This window comes from Galeopterus variegatus, unplaced genomic scaffold, assembly GCF_000696425.1.
Source record: "Galeopterus variegatus unplaced genomic scaffold, G_variegatus-3.0.2 Scaffold10247, whole genome shotgun sequence".
NCBI lineage: Eukaryota > Metazoa > Chordata > Mammalia > Dermoptera > Cynocephalidae > Galeopterus > Galeopterus variegatus.
The window spans coordinates 2,827-26,719 of record NW_007736358.1 but is presented as its reverse complement, the minus strand read 5'-3'; the positions used below and the strand labels follow the sequence as shown (position 1 = coordinate 26,719).

The following is a 23,893-nucleotide window of genomic DNA, read 5'->3' as shown; positions in this document are numbered from 1 at the left end:
CTTACCTTTTAAATTTTATCCAACAATACAATTATTCACTAATTTAACCAGAGTACCATTACCAAAATCAGGAAATATAATATTGACATCATACGCTTCTCTAAATATAGCATTTCTCTGTCCCTCGTGTCCAAGATGCAAGCCAAGATCACATAGTCTATCTAATCTATTCTTATGTGGGATCGTTGCCCAGCATTTTTCTGGCTGCCTGGAGATTGATGTTTTTGAAGATTTCAGACCAGTTGTTTTGTTGAATGCTACTCAATATTGTTTTTTTATTGGTCTTCCTTAGTTTTCTCAGATTTTACACTTTGGCAGGAAATAATCATATGTACTTTTTAATGCCTTCCATTATTATTCCAGTCATGTTAATATTGTGGAGGCTAATGTGGATTCCTTAGCTAAGATGCTGTCTACCAGACAGCTTTATTATAAAATTATGCTTCCTTAGTCCAATTTTTGTGATAACATATTAAAACTTCCATAGAAATACTTCATTTTTATTAGACTTTCAGCCACTCATTATAGCATCCGTTGATTACCTTACCTGACATATATATAAGAACTGTATTAGTAAAGAAGTTTTCAAAATTTATTATTCTAACTCCATCTTTCCTTTTGTATTTATTAGTTGACATTACTGTGAGAATGGGCTCTATCTCTCCGTGTAAGCTATCAATTTGGACTCATTGATATTTTTATTCAATAGGTTATAACTCTTACTCCCTTTATTTTTATGTTAATACTTATATTATCCTTGGTGGGATTCTTCAGGATGATTCCTGAGCCCTTTTAACTTACTCTCAATTAAAAATCAGGATGTGCCATTTCTAGAAGAAACTATCCAATGGGAAAGAGTCTTTAATTTACCAGTCAGGACATTGTAATACTAAATTCTCCTACACTTAGCTGTTCAGATTTTGTCATGCTGACTCTGAGAGCTGCATCGGTCAAATTTTATCACACTTCAGCCAGTCCTGGAATAAAGTCCACTGATTACAACTTTATGGGACAGGCATTTGTCTGTGTTTCTTACCACCCAGGATACAGATGTTTTCTGTGGAAGTAGCTATTTCAACACCCACTATTCAGGATTTTCTTTCTAGATATTCTTTCACCTACTTAAAAAAGACCAAATGGTACAATTTTTCCACTTTGTATCTACTGTTTTTGTAACAATTCCACTTTTTGGCCCAAGAAGTACTCTTGCTTTTTCCACAATTCACATCTGGAATGACTTGATATTTTAGACCCACATCACCCTTTGTACACAGATGTATTTAACTGTACAGTCATTCCATTTTAAACAAATATTTCAACATAATAAACACCACAGCCCTTCAATACATAATGTTGCATAGCTGTGATCTAATTTTTATCACTTACTGCCAAAGTATATTTTCTTTAGAGCTAGCATATATTCAGGTAAATATGTGTTATATCTGTTTTGATGATGAACATAATTTTAATTAATACTTATCATCGATTTTATGTTTTATGTTCGTGAAAGGAAGATGGATCTGGTAATATCAATATTTTGGATATTATTGTATATTACTTCACAGAATATCAAGCTTAGGTCAATGCAAATTCTGAGTCAGGCACATATGGAGCTGGAATCTACATTGGGGGGTGGTGGTCATTTTAAAACACTAGTGTTGCTATACACTGAGCTTATCCACTACCTCATTGTACAATCAGAAGGGGCAGCTCAGAGAGCCCCAGCGACTTTGGGTTCCTTATTTGAAGGATTCTGTTGTACTTCTACAACCAGTTCCCATAGAAAGAAAGGGAGCAATGTGCTTAGCCCTCCCTATGACTTATTAAAAGTCTAGATAAGCGGCAATCTATAATAGGATCTTTTTTCTATTCTGTGGAGTTAAAAGATATTCATATGAGGAGGTTCCTCAGGCACCTATTAACTATTTATACGCTTGGTCAGTAGTAACTACAAAAAGAAGTATCTGAAACAAGCTGAACAATAAATAAAAAATGAGAAGAGGATTTATACCAAGTGTTTTTCATGTGAATGGAAACGCCTCCTGTAACCAGTGATAAAAGTCGTGAGGATGGGATATATGTTTATACTTCTTCACATCTTTTATAACAACTAGTATAGTAGTAGATAAAACAAAAACTCAGAAAATGTTAGCCACATAGATTAGTGTCATTTTTAGTTCAAAAAAATACATATACCAACAATCTTCTGTTTCTCAGTTTTTATGTATTACCCAAGACATGATTTTTACTTCACTAAGCAAAGTTCAAAATTAGAACTTACCATTTGCACATTGATTTTTAAAATGCTATGTATGATTCAAGTAAATTAAAACATGCTGTTTCTTTAAGATATGCTTCAAAAAGTTTAAAAATCATATGCTATATCTGTATAAATCAATGGCAATACATAAATGAATTAGCATCTTGTATCTGCTTTGAAGGTTGCATATAAGAAGAGAGTTTCAGGATAACTGTTTCACTGGAAAGTGGTTTTACGAAAAATCAAAATAAAGGAAGAAGTCTTAGATCCTTTTATTTCTATAAATATGAGTTCATTTGGGAAGGTTTATATAAATGTGCATTAAGTTTGGGACGTTAACTTCTGCTAAAATGTAAGGATCTTCCTGTAATGTGCAAATGGGCGCAGTAACAGTTTGACTTCTTAGCAGTATTGGCACTCATTCTATCTTGTTACTCAAATACAGCAGTTTCTAAGTCTGCTAATTTTCCACATGGAGAAGGATAGCCTAGAAAGTTTTTAAAAGAATAACAAAATTGCAAACTTACCTCTTACACTATGTCAGCAAGGAAAAGAATTTACCGCAATTGCTACTAGCTTTTGGTTTTCCAGTTACACAAGCCACTGACTGTGAATATCTCTGTTTGTGCTATGATATATACATGTATGTATATGTTTGTGTGTGTCTGCACATATATATGGTTCTTTTATTCTTTTGGCTACATTAGAGACATATCTACAGACAGTGCCTGCACATGAAGCCTCTCATACTTCTAAGTGGCTTCACAATAAATAGAGTTTGGCTAATTTGGATGATCACTATCTACATTGGGAGGTAGTGGGAAGAAAGTTGCTCAGAGATCAGAGGATCCCCTGCCCCAGTGCAGCAGGCAGAAGCCCCTGGAGCTGGGGATGGGGGTTTATCTAGATGTCTATTCCAACTCCTGGAACACAAACATTGAGCTAGAGAAAACTCAGGATATGCCACCCAGGAGCATCATTCCTCTCTGCATAGCAATGGCAATCTACGTAAGAAGGTGTTAGCACTGGATATACTTTATAAAATCTACCTTGACCTAGAATAAATCCTTCAGAGGTGGGTTATGTACTATAAGAAATTCTAGTGTACTCAAGAGGAACAAATCCCAGATTCGGGACCATTTAGTCTGCTTGCTGATGGTATCAGAAGAGAACACAAAGCTCTAAATTAAACCTCCAGGAGTAAAGGATTTACTTAGAATTTGGTAAGTACATAAATCGCAAAGGTTTATGAGACATCCTATCTTTCTACCTTCTCCCCAGAGAGGAACAAAAAAAGTTCCCTGACTCTTCTCTGGAAGAGAAGATTGCTTCTGTCTTTGGAGGAAAATTGTAGGGAAAAGGCAGTGCTCATGTTGACATCATGCTGTGTCCACATGGACTTTCAAATATCTCCAGAGTAGAAAACCTGAGAGATAGACAGAGGACCCCCTGCCCCAGTGCAAGCAGGCAGAAGCCCCTGGAGCTGCGGATGGGGTTTATCTAGATGTCTATTCCAACTCCTGGAACACAAACGTTGAGTTAGAGAAAACTCAGGATATGCCACCCAGGAGCATCATTCCTCTCTGCATAGCCATGGCGATCTACAAAAGAAGGTGTTAGCACTGGGTATACTTTATAAAATCTACCTTGACCTAGAAAAAACCCTTCAGAGGTGGGTTACCTACCACAAGGAATTCTAGTGTGCTCAAGAGGAACAAATCCCAGATTCAGGACCATTCAGTGTGCTTGCTGATGGTATCAGAAGAGAACACAAAGCTCTAAATTAAACCTCCAGGAGTAAAGGATTTACTTAGAATTAGGTAAGTACATAAATCCCAAAGGTTTATGAGTCACCATATCTTTCTACCTTCTCCCCAAGGAGGAACAAAAAAAGTTCTCTGACTGTTCTCTCTGGAAGAGAGGTTTGCTTCTATCTTTGGAGGAAAATTGTAGGGGAAAGGCAGTGCTCATCTTGACATCACGCTGTGTCCACATGGACTTTCAAATATCTCCAGAGTAGAAAACCTGAGAGATATCACAAGTTACAGTATTCAAACATTTAATGTTATTACAATTTTATGAGTTCATGCATCTCTTTAGTCCTTACAAAGATGTATGAGAGGCTGGGATTTTTAGATGGTTGAGAGGTGGTTTCCAGCGAACCTGTTATGGCAACCCTGAGAAGGAATAGATACCCCAAATCCAAGGAGTACCTCTGTCTGAATTGTAGGTGTGTGCAATGAAGAATTAACACAGTAATTAGAAGCAAAAATTATTGAGCCCTTATGATATTTCAGAAGATGTGCCACATGCTTTCCATGAATTATATATTTTAGTCCAATCATTACCCTCAATTTACAGGTGTGGAGAATAAAGTTCAAATAAACTAAGTCAATGATTCCTTAAACTGGGACACCTGAAATCAGCTGAAATTGTATGGGAGGACAAACTTTGTTTTTATAATAATATTATTATTATCATATATTATTTTTATTATATTTTGCTCTCGTTCTCTTGTGAGGGAACAAGAGAGTTTTCCAAAGGCCATGTGACATTTGCAATTGTAACAGTTTGGATGCAGGAATAAATATGTAAGTTAAGTATTTGTAAGAGAGACAACAAAGAATTTTACACTATTATAAAATAAGGCTACCTTTCCACTTTATTTGGTTTTATAAAAGATAGCTATTTAAAATGAATTTGTTATACATATTATCACATAATGAGAATATTATTTTTANTTATGGTAAATATAATCAAATACCCACAGAAACAAAATGTCTTTGGGTCCTCGGGAATTTTCAAAGAGAAAAGCACTCTTGAAAACAAATAATAATAACTATTATTATTTTTCACTTTTCCTTTTTAAATTTTGTTCTTGGTTGTGAATATTCATGGGGTACAAAGCAAATTATCATCAATCGTGCTTAAGATGTGGTAGCCAGATCCATACTGGCAGCATGCCCATTAACAAAAATAATTATTATACTATATGCCATGTTCCCCACCCGATAATCCTCCCAATTATCCCTGACCTCCCTTCCCATCTCCCTTTCCCCACTCCACTTTGTTTCCCTAGGTATGTTCTTTCCCTCTGCAAGTCCAGCACACCACTGTGGTCTTTCTTTCCTTCCTTCTTTCTCTCTCAGCTCCCACTTAGGAGTGAGCACATACAGTGTTTATCCCTCTGTGCTTTGCTTTTTTCACTCCATGTAATTTTCTCCAAGCTCATCCATGTTATTGCAAACGGGAGAATTCATTCTTTTTTATGGCAGAGTAGTATTCCACGGTGTATACACACCACACTTTTCTTATTCAATCCACCATCAATGGACATTTAGCTTAGTTCCATGTCAGCACTATTGTAAACAGAGCTGCGATGAACATGGAAGTGCAAGTATCCCTTCAGCATGATGATTTCTATTCCTCTGGGTATATACCCAGAAGTTACATTACTGGATTTTATGGAGCTCTATCTGTAGTTGTTTGGGAAACCTCCATACTGTTTTCCATGGTGGTTTTAATAGTTTACAGTCCCACCAACAGTGCAGAGTTGTTCTCTTACCAGCATTTGTTATTCACTGTCTTTTTGATTATAGCCAGTCTAACTGGAGTGAGGTGGTATCTCAATGTGGTTTTAATTTGCATTTCCCTGATGACTAGTGATGTTGAGCATTTTTTCATGTATCTGTTGGCCATTTGTATGCCTTCCTTTGAAAAATATCTGTTTAAATCCTCTGCTCATTTTTTAATTGGGTCATTGGTTTGTTTACTGTATCATTGCTTGAGTTCTATGTATATTTTGGAAATAAACCCTTGTCAGATGAATACTTAGCAAAAATTTTCTTCCACGCTGTAGGTTGTCTTTTCACTCTCTTGCTGGTTTCCTTTGCTGTGCAGAAAATTTTTAGTTTGATATAGTCCCATTTGTTTATTTTTTTCTTTTGCTGCTTGTGCTTTCGAGCTCATGTTCATATAGCCTGCGCCCTGATCTAACTGATGAAGTGTTTCATCTATATTTTCCCTTAGTTATTTTACAGTTTCAGGTCTTATACTAAAGTCTTTAATCTGTTTTGAATTGATTTTAGCGTATAGTGAGAGAGCATATCTAGTTTCACTCTTCTGCATGTGGATATCCACTTTTCCCAGGACCACGTGTTGAAGAGGCAATCATTTCCCCAATGTAGATGTTTGTTGACTTGGTCCAATATCAGATGGCTATAAGCCTGAGGAGTGAAACCAATTCTCTGCAAACTAGTCCAAACAATTGAAACAGAAGTTACTCTCCCAAACTCATTCTATGAGGCCAACATTATTCTCATACCAAAACCAGATAAAGACACAAGAAAAAATGAAAATTATAGGCTAATATACTAGATGAACCTAGATGCTAAAATCCTCAACAAAATATTAGCAATCAGAATAATAAAGCTCTCTGGGAGACAGCATCTTAGCTAAGTAATCAACATGAGCATTAACAATATTAAAATTACCGGACTAATAATGGAAGGCATTAAAAAGTACACAAGATTATTTCCTGCCAAAAAGTAAAACCTGAAAAAACTATGGAAGATCAATAAAAGAACAATAATCAGTAGCATTCAAGAAAGCAACTGGTCTATATTCTTCAAAAACATCACTCCCAGACAGCCAGGAAAAAAATGCTGGGTAATGATCCCAGATTAGAATAGATTAAATACACTGTGATCTTGGCTTGCATCTTGGACATGAGGGACAGAAAATGCTATATTTAGAGAAGAGTATCATGTTAACATTACATTTCCTGATTCTGGTAATGGTACTCTGGTTAAATTAGTGAATAACTGTATTGTTGGATAAAATTTAAAAGGTAAGTGCAAATTGGTATCATGGATAGAACGTTAGCCTTATGTAACACAGAAAAAAATTAAATAATGCATATTAATAAGGAGAAAATAGAAAAATTAGCAAAATAAAAACAATATTGTTGAATCTGGGTGAGGTGTATTTAGAAGCACTGTTTATAATTCTTGATACTTATCAGAATATTTAAGTTACTTCACAATAAAAAGTTAAAAACAAACAGGCACAGAAACATGGAAAAAAAAGGTCAAGCAGAAACAAGTATTAAAGTTTCCTTTCAACTCACTTGGAGATAAATAGCTCCACATAATTTTAATTCTCCAACTCTGACCATTTCATCACACTTTGGACCTTTCCACATTGTCATTAAGGAATGAGGGGCAACCAGTCATGGATCACAGAGCTCATCCTCTTGGGATTCCAGCTCAGTGCAGAGATGGAGGTGCTCCTCTTCTACGTCTTCTCTCTGTTGTATGTCTTCAGCCTGATGGCAAATGGCATGATCTTGGGACTCACCTACCTGGGCCCCAGACTGCACACCCCATGTACTTCTTCCTTTCACACCTGGCCGTAATTGACATTTCCTATGCTTCCAGCATCTTACCCAGCATGTTTGAAAACCTAGTGAAACACGAAGACTATGTCCTTTATCTCATGCATTATTCAGATGAATTGGGTTTTGACTTTAGCTATTACAGAGTGCATGATTTTGGTGGCGATGTCCTATGACCAGTTTGTGGCGATCCGGCATCCTCTTCAATACAGTGTCATCGTGAACTGGAGAGTGTGCATGGTCCTGGCTGTCACTTCCTGGACATGTGGATTTTTCTTGGCCCTAATAAATCTAATTCTCCTTTTAAGACTGCCCTTCTGTGGACCTCAGGAAGTGAACCACTTTTTCTGTGAAACACTATCTGCCCTCAAACTGGCATGTGCTGACACCAGGAGTAGTGAATTTTTTCTCTTTCTGATGGTTTATTTGTCTTAGTTGGGCCCCTTTCCTTGATAACACTCTCCCACCTGTGCATTCTCTGGACCATCCTGAAGATGCAGTCGAAGAAGGACTGCAAGAAAGCTTTTTCCATGTGTTCCTCCCACCTCTGGGTGGTTGGGCTCTACTTTGGCATAGCCATGATGGTTTACTTGGTCCCAGAAAACAGTCAAGAAGAGGAGCAGCAGAAAGTCCTCACCCTGTTTTACAGCGTCTTCAACCCATTGCTGAACCCGCTCATCTACAATCTGAGGAATGACCAGGTGAAAGACGCCTTCTACAGAGCATGGCATAAAAAGCGGACCATGTGAATGACTGTATAATTAGGTTCGAATGGGTTTTTACTCTTTCAACATTTGGTTTGCCTATTCAATAAAAATAATAAAAGTTCCCCAAGAAGAGGATTTATTTATGAATGAAGATCATTTATATTCTGGCCAAGGAAATGAGAACACATTTCATGGACATGAGTATTGTCTTAGATTGAGTAGCCATGTTAGTAATCGAGATGGCTCAATTAGAATACTTAATGTCTTGTTTAAAATGACATCATTTTAAAGAATCAGAAATGTGAATATATGCAGATAAAATGTTTATTTTAAATGTCAGAGAGTGATATCAACACATTACTCTGGCTGATCAACTTGGACCTATGTGGCAACTGAAAATACTAGGTTAAAATGTGTATTAAGAGAGAAAACTTCCTGTGAAAACTAGAACTTTAATTGACAAAAATGCAGAGTGGTGTGTTTCTAACTCAATGATTGTAAGGACAATGAAATAATTGACTGAGAAACTCTAAATTGCCTTTTGAAGTAATTCATGAACAAAGGAGAAAAGGATTTTGAAAGCTATAATCTATCCAGAATACAAACAATTACAAATATATTTCAAGCTGTATAGTGTAATCAAGTGTATGAGAGCCATTTGAAAATGTTTAATGTCCCTGGAAGCACGGGTTTAAGCATTTCTCTAATTTTACATTTACAGAAATCCTCTCTTGTTTGCCTTGGGGTATACTTTGGAAGACCCACAGTGGATGTCTGTAGTTGTGGATAGTACTGAACTCTAAATGTACCATGTTTCCTTCTATACATACATACTTATGACAAAGTTTATTTCTATGAATTATGCACAGTAAGAGTTTAACAACAATAACTAATAATAAAATAGAACAAATATTACAATATACTGCAATTAAAGTTATGTGAATGTGGTCTTTGTCTGTCTCTCTTTCTTTCTGAAAATATTTATTGCTCTGTAATATATGTGGACTGTGATTGACAGCGTATAACAGAACAGGGAAAGTGAAACTATGGATACTGGCGCACAACTATTTTCATGCTTTATGATAATTACCAATGTGGTAGGATTGGGACATCTCTAGAAGGTCGAGCATAAAATTTTTCTACCAATAATTTTAATGTTTGAATCAATTTGAGATGGTTTGGGATGATGCCAAGAGGTACGAGACAGCTTTGATATGACCAACGTCATCTAAGTTTTGTAATGACAAAAAGTTACTTGCATTTGTGAAACATGATTGGGCAAAATTTGTTAACGATAGTAATGGTAAAAATCTTTAAAGGCTGGTTTGTATACTTATCAGCTAAAGCATTATTTAAATGAAGATATTAGAAATTCATGATATCCTTATGATAAAGTCATATAAGTATCTATTATAAAAATGTACATTATTAAAAGTCCAAAGAGATATTGTTTTATAAGTATGACTCTTAATTAAAAGTAATGAGAACATTTGTAGACATAGCTGTTTTGTGGTGAAAGTGGGGAATACGCAAGGTGAGCCCGAAACATCTGGGCCTATCAAAGTAAAAAAAGAAATGCTCAAAAAAGGTAGGAAGATGTTAAAAGGACAGAGAAGCAAGCTTGGAGGATCCAAACAAAGAAAAGTTAAGCTTCTAAAAATAATGATCATAATAACACAAAACCATTGAATAAAAAATTTCAGCAGTCCAAACTGATGGGTGAATGGTTAGACAGACAGAAAGACAGATAGATAGGTAGATAGATAGATAGATGGATAGATAGATAGATAGATAGATAGATAGATAGATAGATGAACAGATGGATAGATAAATGGATTGATGGATGGATGGATGGATGGATAGATAGATAGACAGATAGATGATGCATTTCTTCATATTAAAATTTCCAGCCAACAAATGTAAAAGCAATGATGTGGTTAGAACAGCACACTTACAATGATCGTTATTAGTAATTAACTCAGACCAGATAATCAATGAATGCTAAGACTACTGACTACTTCCATAATGAAGAACATGATATGTGTATAATAAGCATAATGGGTACCTCACAAATTAATTAGGGAACATAATAATTATATAATGGTGATATCTGGGAGGCACAATCTTTCTCAAGTGATCCGAGTTAGTTTCACCAACAATTACACAAATTAACATAATGCACCTAAGGTGATATCTGGGAGGCACAATCTTTCTCAAGTGATCCAAGTTAGTTTCACCAACAATTACACTAATTAACATAATGCACCTACTCATAATGCACTGAGAACGACACTTTTTTTCTTGCAGAAAGTAAATAATCTGAGTCAAAACATAAAGAACATTGTATAATCCCAATGGTAGGATTATTCTCCAAAAGAACTGCTATACAATCCTCAAAATAGAACTAAAAACCACTCATGAAAGAAATTCAAAAAGACGCAAGAAGATGGAGAGGTATTCCATGCTCTTGGATTCGAAGACCTAATATAGCAGAAATGTCTATACTACCCAAAGTGATCTACAGGTTCAATGCAATCTCCATCAAAATACCAATGACATTCTTCACAGAAATGGAAAAAAACAATCCGAATATTCATATGAAATAACAAAAGACCTCAAAGAGAAAAAAAAAATGCGAGAGTCATAACACTACCTGATCTCAAATTATAGTAGAAAGCTATAGTAACCAAAACAGCATGGTACTGGCATAAAAACAGGCACTTGGGCCAATGGATCAGAATAGAGATCCCAGAAGTCATGCCCTAGGCTTACAACCATCTGATATTTGAAAAAGGCAAAACAAACAAACAAACAAACAAAAAACCATACATTGGGAAAAGACAACCTCTTTTATAAGTGATGCTGGGAAAATTGAATATCCATATGCAGAAAAATGAAACTAGACATGCACGTCTCACAATATACTAAAATCAACTTGAAATGAATTAAAGACTTAAATATAAGACCTGAAAGTGTAAAATTACTAAGGGAAAATAAAGGTGAAATACTTCAGGAACTAGGTCTGGACACAGACTTTACGAATATGAGCCTGAAAGCATAGCCAAGAAGAGAAAAAATAAACAAATAGGCCTATATCAACTAAACAGCTTCTGCACAGTAAAGGAAATAACCAACAGAGTGAAACAGAAACCTACAGAATGGAAGGAAGGTTTTGCTATCTATGCATCCACGAAAGAATTAATATCCATCACTTACAAGGAACTCAAGCAATTACACAGTAAAACACCAAATAATCCATTTAGAAATGGGCAAAGGAACTGAATAGACATTTTTCAAAGGGAGACATACAAATGGCAAACAGGTACTAAAAAAATGCTGAAAATCACTAATCACCAGGGAAATGCAAATTAAAACCACATTGAGATATCTTCTCACCCCTTTTACACTGGCTATAATCAAAAACACAGAGAATAGCAAATGCTGGCAAGGGTGTGGAAAGAAGTGAACACTTCTACATTGTTGGTGGGAATGTAAATAAGCACAACCATTATGGAAAACAGTACAGAGGTTTCTCAAAGATCTACAGATAGATCTTCCACATGATCCAGCAATCCCACTTCTGGGTATATACCCAAAGGAATGGAAATCATAGTGTCAAAGGGATACCTGCCCGCCTATGTGCATTGCAGCTCTGTTTACAATAGCCGAGAAATGGAAGTAAACTAAATGCCCATCAATGGATGACTGGATAAGGAAAACATGGTATATATACACTATGGAATACTACTCTGCCATAACAACAAATGAAATGCTCACATTTGCAACAACATGGATAAGGTTAGAGAAACTTATGCTAAGTGAAATGAGCAAAGCACAGAGGGATAAATACCATATGTACTCACTCATAACTGGGTGCTAAGAGAGAAAGAAGAAAGGAAAGAAAGACCACCGTGTTGTGTTGGACTTGCAGAGGGAGAGAACATACCTAGGGACATAAAGTGGTCTGGGAGAAACGGGGACAGGGAGGGAAATCAGGGATAATTAGTGGGATAATTAGGTGGGGGATATGGGGTATAATCACAATTTGTGGTAATGGGCATGCTGCCAGTATTTATCTGGCCATCACATCTTAAGCACAAGTGGTGACAATTTGCTTAGTACCACAAGAATTTCATAATCAGTAAAAAGAAAGAAAGAAAAAAAGAATAAATAAAAGAAAAAGCACAAAAAGACTTAGTAGATATTCCAGATGCAAGGAAACCAAAGGTAGATAATATGAAGCATAATGTGTTATCTTGCATTTGGTGCTGGAGGGGTGGGAGTGGTAGGAGAGTACTGTAGATTAGAGAAAACAACCATGTTAATAGTAAATTTTCTGAGTTGATAAATAATACTGTGGTTAGGATAGTGAGTGTTTTTTTTATTGGAGAAAAAATATGGCATCATGTCTACACTTCTGCCCCAAATGGTTCCTGTATATAAAGAGAAACAGAATATGAGAAGTGTGAAAGAAATGTTATCATATACTGGATCTGCACTGAGGGTATATGGAAGTTCCCTCCATAATTCCTGACACATTCCTGTATGTTTAAGTTTATTTCATAACAAAATGTTCAAAAGAAAAGGGTAACAATTCGTGGGTAGCTGGAAAAGATGTTAAGTAGGAACAAGCAAACAAACTTTCTCTGAACTCATTCTGAGATAACTAACTAATTTTCTTTGATTCTCCAGTTCTGACCTTTTTATCACAGTTCAGTGGTCCTGTTTGCCTCCTTTGTGTTTGTCTCAGTTGTAGCCCTTTGAATAATGCTTGTCTCTTACATGCATATCATCTGGGTCATCCTAAAGGTCTAGTCAAAAGAAAGTCATATAAAGGCCTTCTCCACCTGTTCCTCCCAACTCTGAGTGGTTGGGTCATTATCTGGCATGGCCAAGGTGATTTATGTGGTCCCAGATTCTAATGAATGAGAAGAGCAGGATAAAATGCTGTCCCTCTTTCACAGTCTCTTTAACTCAACACTGAGCCCCCTCACTACAGCCTAAGGAACGTTCAGGTGAAGGTCGCCTTCCACAGAGCTTTGCATAACATGTGGTCCAAGTGCAACATGAATGGAATGTTGGTTGGGTAGAAATTTCCTTTAAAAAATGTGGTTGGTGAACCAAATATCAGAAAAAATTTCTAAATACAAGTCCTCTGAAAATTTGCCAAAGTTACAGTAAAAAAATAATATATTATTATTATTGTAATTTCCAGTATCTTCCTTACCTTCTCTACTGAAAACCCGTTATGAAGAATGAACTCAGTCTCTGGATTAAATACCAAAGTTGAGGGTCACTTCTATTTGTCATAGAAAAGGTATATTCCTATATTTGTATCGCACTTTTGGCATTTGGTTGCCAAATACCTATTTTGACAGAGAAACAAACTAAACCCAAAGTAAGCAGATAGAATGAAGTAATATAGATTATAGTGGATATAAATGCAATAGAGTAGAAAAACAATAAATAAAATCAATAAAAGCAAAAGATCTTTCTTTGAAAAGATAAACAAAATTGTCAACTTTATCTAGGTTGACCAACAAAAACGAAGACGCAAATTACTATAGAATACTTATGTCATGATAAGAGAAATGCTTGTAGAAGAATTGATATTAAAGATGCTGCTGGTAAGGGATGAAAAGAAAGGGAGGAGCACGGCAGAGGAAACCTTTATTCCCTTTGAGAATATCTAAATAAACATAAGCAGAGTGTTGACAGAAATATAAACATTAAAAATACTTATGGTGACAGGCCGGAAGGAAATAAATAATATATATATTTTTTAACTAGAGCAAAGGGTATCTATGCTGCATAGTGGCAGAAAACTTAGCTAAACTGTGCCTGTGTGTAGAAAGCAGACTTTGTAAACAATGATCTTGAAGATTTAGCTGAGTAGATTTACAAGAAAACTGTTGAGATGGTTCCCATTTCTGTTTGTTTTTTACAGTAAAATGTGAGAGGAATGAGATAGACTGAGAAAGAAAACTTTTAAGAAAAGAAGAAACAGGAATTAATGACTTGATATAATTTCAATCTATCTAGATTGCAAAATATGCCAAAATTTGGAGACTCTTTGTCAGGAAACATACTCTAGAGAGATAGCCAAAGATTTTGCTGAACATTTTTTCCTAGTGCTTCCCAAGAATCAAAGTTAGAGTGTTCAATTACACAGAGGGTTCTCAAGAAATTATTCACCTATTCACAGATGTCATTGCCATTCTATGCCAAAGCCAATACTAGAAATGGTAACTGGGATAGATCAATAGAGTAGCCACTTGTCTAAATGGAAATATAAGAGGGACTATTTGAGACATCCATAACATTTCTGAAAATACATCAGGAGAAACACTGCCAGATTGGCCAAAAACAGATAGACAAAGGATAAAATGAAAGAAGACTGTCAGACTCCCTAGATGTACTGGCAGGAAACAGCCTGATAATACTACAAAGCTGTAAACACCTGCTACTCTTCAAGAAAAGGAAGTTGGAATTAGAAGCTAGAGGAACAGATGGTTATAACCAGAACCTGATTCTCAATAGTATGCACACTGCTGGATTTGAACAATTCTTGGGATGATACATTTTTTTCTCTTTCATTTTCCATTTTCTTGAATGAGAATGTCTATAACAGCCACGCTTCTGAGTCGATAATTCGTTTTCTAGTTTTACAGGTTGATGGATGTAGCAGAATTTCGCCCTAGGATGAATGACACTCAGGATCTAATCTATACATGAATAAATTGATGATATTGGAGACTTTTGCATAGATAATGTTTAGGTGAGATTTTACAATTCAGTTAATGATGTAAAGGGTTAAGGCTTGAGAAGAATACGAATGAGAGAAATGAAATTTGCATGGTAGAGAGACATCAGTATTTGGTGGGCCAGAGGATGAACTCAGGTAGACAGAATACTGTCTCCCAAAGATGTCCACATCCCAATTCTGGAATTTCAGGATATGTTACTTTACAAGCAAAAAGGAATTCACAGGTATCATTAAGTTAAAGATCTAGATGGTGATATTAACATGAATTATCTGCTAGGCCTGATGTAATCACAAAGTGTTTTGTTTTTGTTTTCTTTTCTTTTGTTTATAAGATGGAGGCAGGAGAATAGAGACAATGTTCTATACTCTGGCTTTGAAGATGGAGGAAAGTGGCCATAACCTAAAAGATGCAGGCAGCCTCTGGGAACTGTACAGGGAAGGGAAATAGACTCTCTTTCAATTCCTTTTGAATCCAGAAAGAGCACAACCCTGCAAACAGATCTAGACTTTGGACCAACAGAATTATAAGTTGTTATAAGCGACTATGTTTGTGCTAATATGTCTCATCAGCAATAGGAGAAAGAAATAAGGACCTTCCAAGACAAGCAAAAACAGGAAATTCACCGCAACTAAACTGTCCTCACAAAAAAATGCTTAAGGAATAGTTACAACTGAAAATAAAAGGATTATGATTACTATCACAAAAATACAGGAAAGTATAAAAGTCAGAGGTATAGGTAAATTTATGATCATATTCAGAATACTCCAGGGATGTAACGGTGCTGTGTAAAACTTGAAGTCCTCCTAGTATGCACGTTTAAAGTTGAAAATGTCAAAAACTTAAACAGCTGCAAGTAATGGCTAAGAAAAAAAAGATGAACTTATAAATTCAGGCAACCAAAATAAAAACTGTGGGAAGGTGAAATGTCTAGAGTACTTTTATGCAATCAAAGTTAATATTATCACCTTAAAATAGCCTATTATAGCTAGGAGCCTCTTTGCTGTGGCCCCATAGTAATCACAAGGAAAGAAATTGCAGTATATACATAAAAGACAAAGAGAAAGAAAACAAAGCTTAGCACCACAGAGGGAAAAAAACAAAATAGGAAGAAAGGTACAAAAGATTGACAAAACATTCTGAAAACAATAAACAAAATGGCAGGAGTAAGTCCATTCCAATCACTAATGCTGAAGATAAAAGGGTTACACTTTTCAATTAAAAGATACAGAGTGGCTGAATAGACAGGAAATAAAAAACAATAAGTCCAACCTATATGCTTCCTACAAGAGATTTATCTCACTGTTAAAGAAAAACATAGACTGAAAGTAAAAAGATGGAAAAAGATATTCCATGCAAATGAAATCCAAAAGCAAGCAAGAGTAGCCATATTAATATCAGATAAAATATATCCCAAGTCAAATAGTGCAAAAAGAGTCAAAGAAGGTTACTAACGTATGATAAAGGGGTCAGTTCAACAAAAGAAAACAACATTCTGAAATATATATACACTCAACACTGGGGTATCATAATATATGAAGCAAACATTATTACATCTAAAGTGAGAGATACCTTGCAATACACTAACAGTGGAAAACGGTACACCCTACTTTCAATAGTGGACAGATCTTCCAAACAATAATCAACAAACAACCATGGGGCCTAAGCTACACCACAAACCAAATAAACTTAACAGACATTTACAGATCATTCCATACAAACACTACATAATACATGTTCTTCTCAATGGCACATGGAACAGAATCCAGAATAGATTATATGTTAGACCACCAAAGAAGTCGTGACAAATTAAAGATTGAGACAATATCAAGTATCTTTTCAACAACAATAGTATAAAACTAGAAATCAAAAATGAGAAAACTCCAGAAACCTTAAAAATACGTGGAAATTTAACAAAGGACTTCCAAATAACCAGAGAGAATGAATACAGTAAAAGTGAAATTTAAAAGATTCTTGAGACAATCAGCAATGGAAGCACAACATACTGAAAAGTATGGACCTCTGAAAAGCAGTTCTAAGAGAGAAGTTCATAGGTATAAACACCTACACCCCAGAAATACTATTTTTATATTATTACTTTTAATAAGCAACCTAACAATGAACTTCAAGGAACTGGAAAAACAAAAACAAACTAAAACCAAACTTGGTTGAGAAAAGAAATAATAAAGCTCAGAGCAGAAATAAAGAAAATAGAAACAAAAAAATAATGAAAATGATCAGCAAAACCAAGAGTTGTTTTTTGAAAACAATCAGCAATGGAAGCACAACATACTGAAAAGTATGGACCTCTGAAAAGCAGTTCTAAGAGAGAAGTTCATAGGTATAAACACCTACACCCCAGAAATACTATTTTTATATTATTACTTTTAATAAACAGCCAAACAATGAACTTCAAGGAACTGGAAAAACAAAAACAAACTAAAACCAAACTTGGTTGAGAAAAGAAATAATAGAGCTCAGAGCAGAAATAAAGAAAATAGAAACAAAAAAATAATGAAAATGGTCAGCAAATCCAGGAGTTGTTTTTTGAAAAGATAACAAAATCAACAAGCTTTAGTCTAGACCTAACAAGAATGAAAAACACCCAAATAAATCAAATAAAATCAGTGATGAAAAAGAAGACATTGCAACCAATATCACTGAAATATGAAGGATCATGTGACTGTTATGAATAAATATATGCCAACAACTCAAGAATATAGGAAAAATGGATAAATTCCTGACCACATACAACCTAAAAAGATTAAATTATGAAGAAATAGAAAATATAAAAAGGAAGATAACAAGTGAGGAAACAAACACTCATCAGTAGTCCTCCAACAAAGAAAACCAGAACATGATAACTTCACTGCTGAATTCTACCAAAATTTAAAGAACTAATATCAATTCTCCTCAAACTGTTCCAACAAATTAAAGAAGAGGGAATACTTCCAAACTGATCATGAGGTCAGCATTATCCTGACTCCAAAACCAGACAAGGACACCACAAAGAAAAGAAAACTATAGGCCAATATCCCTGATGAACATAGATGCAAAAACTCACAATATATTAGCAAACCAAAATTACTAGCACATCAAAAAGATCTCTCCTTATGATCAAGTGGAATTAATGCCAGGAATGCCGGCATGGCTCAACATACACAAATGAATAAATGTGATACTCATTAGCAAAAAAAAAAAAAAAAAAGAGAAAAACTATATATGACCATTTCAATAGACACACAAGAGGCATTTGAGAAAAATTAACATTTCTTCATGATAAAAACTTTTAACAAATTAGGTCTAGAGGGTACATACCTCAATGCAATAAAAGCCTTATATGACAATCTCGCAGCTAACATATAGAACATGAAAAAGCTGAAATCTTTTCCTCTAAGATTAGGAACAAGAGAAAAATGCCCACTTGTACCAGTCCCATACAACATAGTGCTGAAAGTCCTAGCCAGAGCAATTAGGCAAGAGAAACAAATAAAAGTCATCCAAATTGGAAAGAAGAAAGTCAAATTTGCCCTGTTTGCAGACCACATGATTTTATATGCAGAAAATCCTAAAGACTGAAACTGATAAACACATTTAATAAAGTTTCAGGATACAAAATCAGCTTACAAAAATCAATAGTACTTCTATACACTAATAGCAAACTATATTTAAAAAATCAAGAAAACAATCCCATTCACAATAGTAACAAAAATATAAAATAAAACACCTAGGATCAAACTTAACCAATGAGGTGAAAGATCTTTACATTAAAAAACATAAAATATTGATGAAAAAATCTGAAGAAGACACAAATAAATGAAAAGATATACCATGTTTATGTATTGAAAGAACGAATATTGTTAAAATGGATATACTACCAAAAAAACAGTTTATAGAATTATGCAATCCTATCGAAATATAAATGATATTCCTCACAGAAATAGAAAAAAAAATTCCTAAAATGCATATGGAGTTACAAGGAAAACGAAATAGACAAGGAAATCCTGAGCAAAAAAAAAAAAAAAAAAAAAAAAAAAAAAAAAAAAGAAAGAAAGAAAGAAAGAAAGAAAGCTAGAGGCATCACGCTACCTGATTTCAAAATAGACTACAGATCTCTGTAACCAAAACAGCATGACAATGGCATAAAATCACACATGTAGATTAATGGAGCACAATAAAGAGCCCAGAAATGACTTTATGCAAATAGAGCCAACTGATTTTCGAAAAAGGTGCCCAGAGCACACACTGAGGAAAACGTAACCTCTTCAGTAAAGGGTGCTGGGGAAATTGGCTAACCACATGCAGAACAGTGAGACTAGATCCCTCCTCTTACTATATATTAAAAAATCAACTCGAAATTGATTAAGGGACTAACTGTAAAACTCCAAACTACTAGAAGACAAAATAGGGGAAAAACTTTACTACATTGAGCTGGGAATTTATAAACAAGACATCAAAAGTGAAGACAACAAAATATAAAAGAAACAAATGGATTATATCAAACTAAAAAGATTTTGAAGAGAAAAGGAAACAATTAATAGACTGAAGAGAGAACCTACAGAGTGGGAGACAATATTTGCAAGCTCTACATCTAACAAGGGGTAAACATCAAGAATATATAAGGAACTTAAATGATACAACAGCAAAAAACAAATAACCAAAATTGAAAAATGGCAAAAAAGCGTTATTAGATATTTCTCAAGACACTTAAATGGCCAATGGGTACATGAAAGCATACTCAAAATCACGAACCATCAGGGAAATACAAATCAAAACCACAATGAGATACTATCTCACTCCAGTTACAATGTCTATTATCAAAAAGACAAAATAAAATGAGAATTAGAGAGGATGTGGAGAACATGGAACACTTACACACTATTGGTGGAATTGTAAATTGGTGCAGCCACTATGAAAATCAGTATGGAGGTTTCTCAAAAAAGGAAAAATAGAAGTACCATGTGACCCAGCAATCCCACAACTTGGTATAGATCCAATGGTAAAAAAATCAGTATGTCAAAGAGATATCTGCACTCCCATGTTTACTGCAGCACTATGTACAACACCCTAGATATGGAATCAACCCAAGTTTCCAACAATGGATGAATGCACAGTGAAAATGTGGTAGATATACATAAGGAAATACCCTCATAAAAAAAATCCTATTATTTATGACAACATAGATGTACCTGGAGGACATCATGTTATGTGAACTAAGTCAGGCATGAAAAGACAAATGCCACATGATGTCACCCACATGTGGGGTCAAAAAGAAAAAAAATAAACATAAGTTGATATTATAGAGGCAGAGAATAGAGCAGTGGTTACCAGAGACTGTGGAGAGGAGGAGGTTAGAGAGAATGAGGAGAGGTTGGTCAACAGATACACGGTTAATGTTAGATAGGAGGAACGATTTCTCGTGTTCTGTTGCACAGTAGGGTGGTGATGGTACTGTACAAATGTAATTCAAAAAGCTGGCAGAAAAGTGGGATTAGAGGATAATACAAATCTTTTATGAACTTTCTGAAGCACCCTTGTATATTATATAGTAGGTAAAAGACAGGTTTTTGAATATTCTCACCATAAAGAAATGATAAGTGCATGATGACAAGGATACATTAAATACCATGATTTCATCATTATACAGTATATATATATATATATATATAGAAATAAAGTATACCCTAAGAACACGTACAATAACGATGGGTCAATTAAAATAAGTGAATAAATAAATAAAAATTTTAAAACGGACTAAAGCCTGTAATAAAGAGAATATTTCCAAAAATAAAATAGGATACTTTAGCTGATAATTGCACAAACAAGACTTTAATAATTTTACCATCATTAGCATAACAAATATTGCCCAATCTTGTCTCAGAATTCCACAGAAATTTTTGTCACTACAAAACATAGACGATGTTGGTCATAATAAATCAAACCTCTTTGCATCATCCCAAACCATTTTAAATTGATTCAAACATTAAAAGCATTGGTAGAAAAAATTTACCCCAGTGCCTCTACAGGTGACACAATCTTGCCATGTAGGTAATTACTACAACCCATGAATGTAGTTGTGCCCCAGTATCCACAGTTTCACTTTCCGTGGTTTCAATTAACCACAGTCCATTGCAGTCCAAAATATTACAGAGCAACAAATATTTTGAGAGAAAAGAGAGCCATAGACTACACTGACGTAACTTTCATTGCAGTATATTATAATAATTGTATTATTTTATTATTATTTTTTGTTGTTAATCTCTTACTGTGCTTAATTTATGAGTTAAACTTTATCATATGTATGTATGTACAGAAAAAAACACAGTGCATGTAGAGCTCAGAAATTTCCGCAACTTCAAACATACAGTGGGGATCTGGCAATGCATCTCCCCAAGGCAAACAAAGGAGGATATCTGTAAACATAAAAATACAGAAATGCCGGCCAAGCCCCTGGCGCACTCGGGAGAGTGTGGCGCTGGGAGCGCAGCAGTGCTCCCGCCGCGGGTTTGAGTGAGCTCACAGCGCTCACTGGCTGAGCGCAGTGCGGGCGGTCTCAAAAAGGACAAAAAACAAACAAACAAACAAAAAATACAGAAATGCTTAAAATCCTTGCTTCCAGGAACAGGAACATTAAACATTTTCAGAAGGATTTCATTCACTTGATTATAACATGCAGTTTCAAATATATTTTCAATTGCTGTACAGAATAAAACACAGTGCATGTAGAGCTCAGAAATTTCTACAACTTCAAACATACATTGGGGATCTGGCAATGTATCTCCCCAAGGCAAACAAAGGATGATTTCTGTAAACATAAAAATACAGAAATGCTTAAAATCCTTGCTTCTAGGAACAGGAACATTAAACATTTTCAAAAGGGTTTCATTCACTTGATTATAACATGCAGTTTCAAATATATTTTTATTTGTTTATATTCTGGGTAGACTAAAGCTTTCCACAACTTTTTCTCCTTTGTTCCTGAATTACTTCAAACAGCAATTTAAAATTTCTCGGTCAATTATTTCATTGTCCTTACAATCAGTGAGCTAGAAACACGTCACTCTGCATTATTGTCAGTTAAAGTTCTACATTTCGCAGGAAGTTTTCACTCTTAATACTAATTTTAACCTAGCATATTCAGCTGCCACATAGGTCCAAGTTGATGAGTCAGAGTAATGTGTTGATGTCACTTTCTGACATTTAAAATAACAATTTTATCTCCATATATTCGCGTTTCTGATTCTTTGAAAATATGTCATTATTTTAAACAATGGCTACTCAGTCTAAGACAATACTCATATCCATGAAATATGTCCCCATTTCCATAGCCAGGATGCAAATAATTCTCATTCTTAAATAAAGTCTCTTCTCAGGGAATTTTTCCTATTTTTATTGTATAGGAAAATCAAATCTTGTAAGGGGAAAAATCACTGAAAAGAAATTATCCATTCATTCACATTGTCCTCTTTTTCTGCAGTGCTCTGTAGAAGGCGCCCTTCACCTGATCGTTTCTCAGACTGTAGATGAGCGGGTTCAGCAATGGGTTGAAGATGCTCTAAAATAGGGTGAGGACTTTCTCCTGCTCCTGTTGTTGACTATTGTCTGGGACCAAGTAAACCATCATGGCTATGCCAAAGTAGAGCCCAACGACTCAGAGGTGGGAAGAACATGTGGAAAAGGCTTTCTTGCGGCCCTCCTTTGACTGGATCTTCAGGATGTCCCAGAGGACGCGCAGGTAGGAGAAAAGTATCAAGGAAAGGGGCATGCGCAGGTAGGAGAGAAGTATCAAGGAAAGGGGTCCAACTAAGACAAACACACCACCAATGAAGAGAAAAACTTCATTGGTCCTGGTGTCAGCACAGGCCAGTTTGAGGACAGATAGTATTTCACAGAAGAAGTGGTTCACTTCCTGAGGTCCACAGAAGGGCAGCCTAAGAAAGAGAATTAGATTTGCTATGACCATGAAAAGTCCACATGCCCAGGAAATGACAGCCAGGACCGTGTACACTCTCCAGTTCATGGTGACAGTGTATTGAAGCGGTTGGCAGATTGCCACAAACCTGTCATAGGACATCACCACCAAAATAATGCACTCTGTAATAGCAAAAATGAAACTGAAATTCATCTGTATAAAGCAGGAGACAAAGGAGATAGTTTTTTCGTGTTTTACTAGGTTTTCCAACATGCTGGGTAAATTGCTGGAGGCATAGGAAATGTCAATTATGGCCAGGTGTGAAAGGAAGAAGTACATGGGGGTGTGCAGTCTGGGGTCCAGGTAGTTGAGTCCCAAGATCATGCCGTTTGCCATCAGGCTGAAGACGTACAACAGGGAGAAGACACAGAACAGGAGCACCTCCAACCCTGCACTGAGCTGGAATCCCAAGAGAATGAACTCTGTGACCCATGACTGGTTGCCTCTCATTCCTTAATGACAATGTGGAAAGGTCCAAAGTATGCTGAAGGCTTTTTCAGATGGCGACGGGTCTGGAGCGGCTGTGCCAGGAGACAGCGCGACCCTGAGAATTGTGCGCTGTTATACCAGAGTACTATTTGCATTTCCAAGAGCAACAAAAAACGAATAAATCTTTCAACAACGAACCTACAATGACAAACAAGCAACAATAGGTTCGAGGTTTTAGGGCCGACACAAAAGAAGACTCCTGAGAGTGCCCAAGCCCTGCTGTGGGTTCGAGCGAGCAGCCTGATACAACAAAGGCCAAGTAAGTCAGCAGAGACGACACAGAAACGGAGTGGAAGGCGCCGGACC

The 23,893-nt window shown here is 35.6% G+C and overlaps 2 pseudogenes; one reads left to right on the top strand and one right to left on the bottom strand.

Moving 5' to 3' along the window:
* Positions 1-7,475: 7,475 nt before the first annotated feature.
* Positions 7,476-8,404, top strand: LOC103609884 (annotated as a pseudogene).
* A 14,175-nt stretch (positions 8,405-22,579) lies between these two features.
* On the bottom strand, positions 22,580-23,548 carry LOC103609883 (annotated as a pseudogene).
* Between the last annotated feature and the right edge of the window lie 345 nt (positions 23,549-23,893).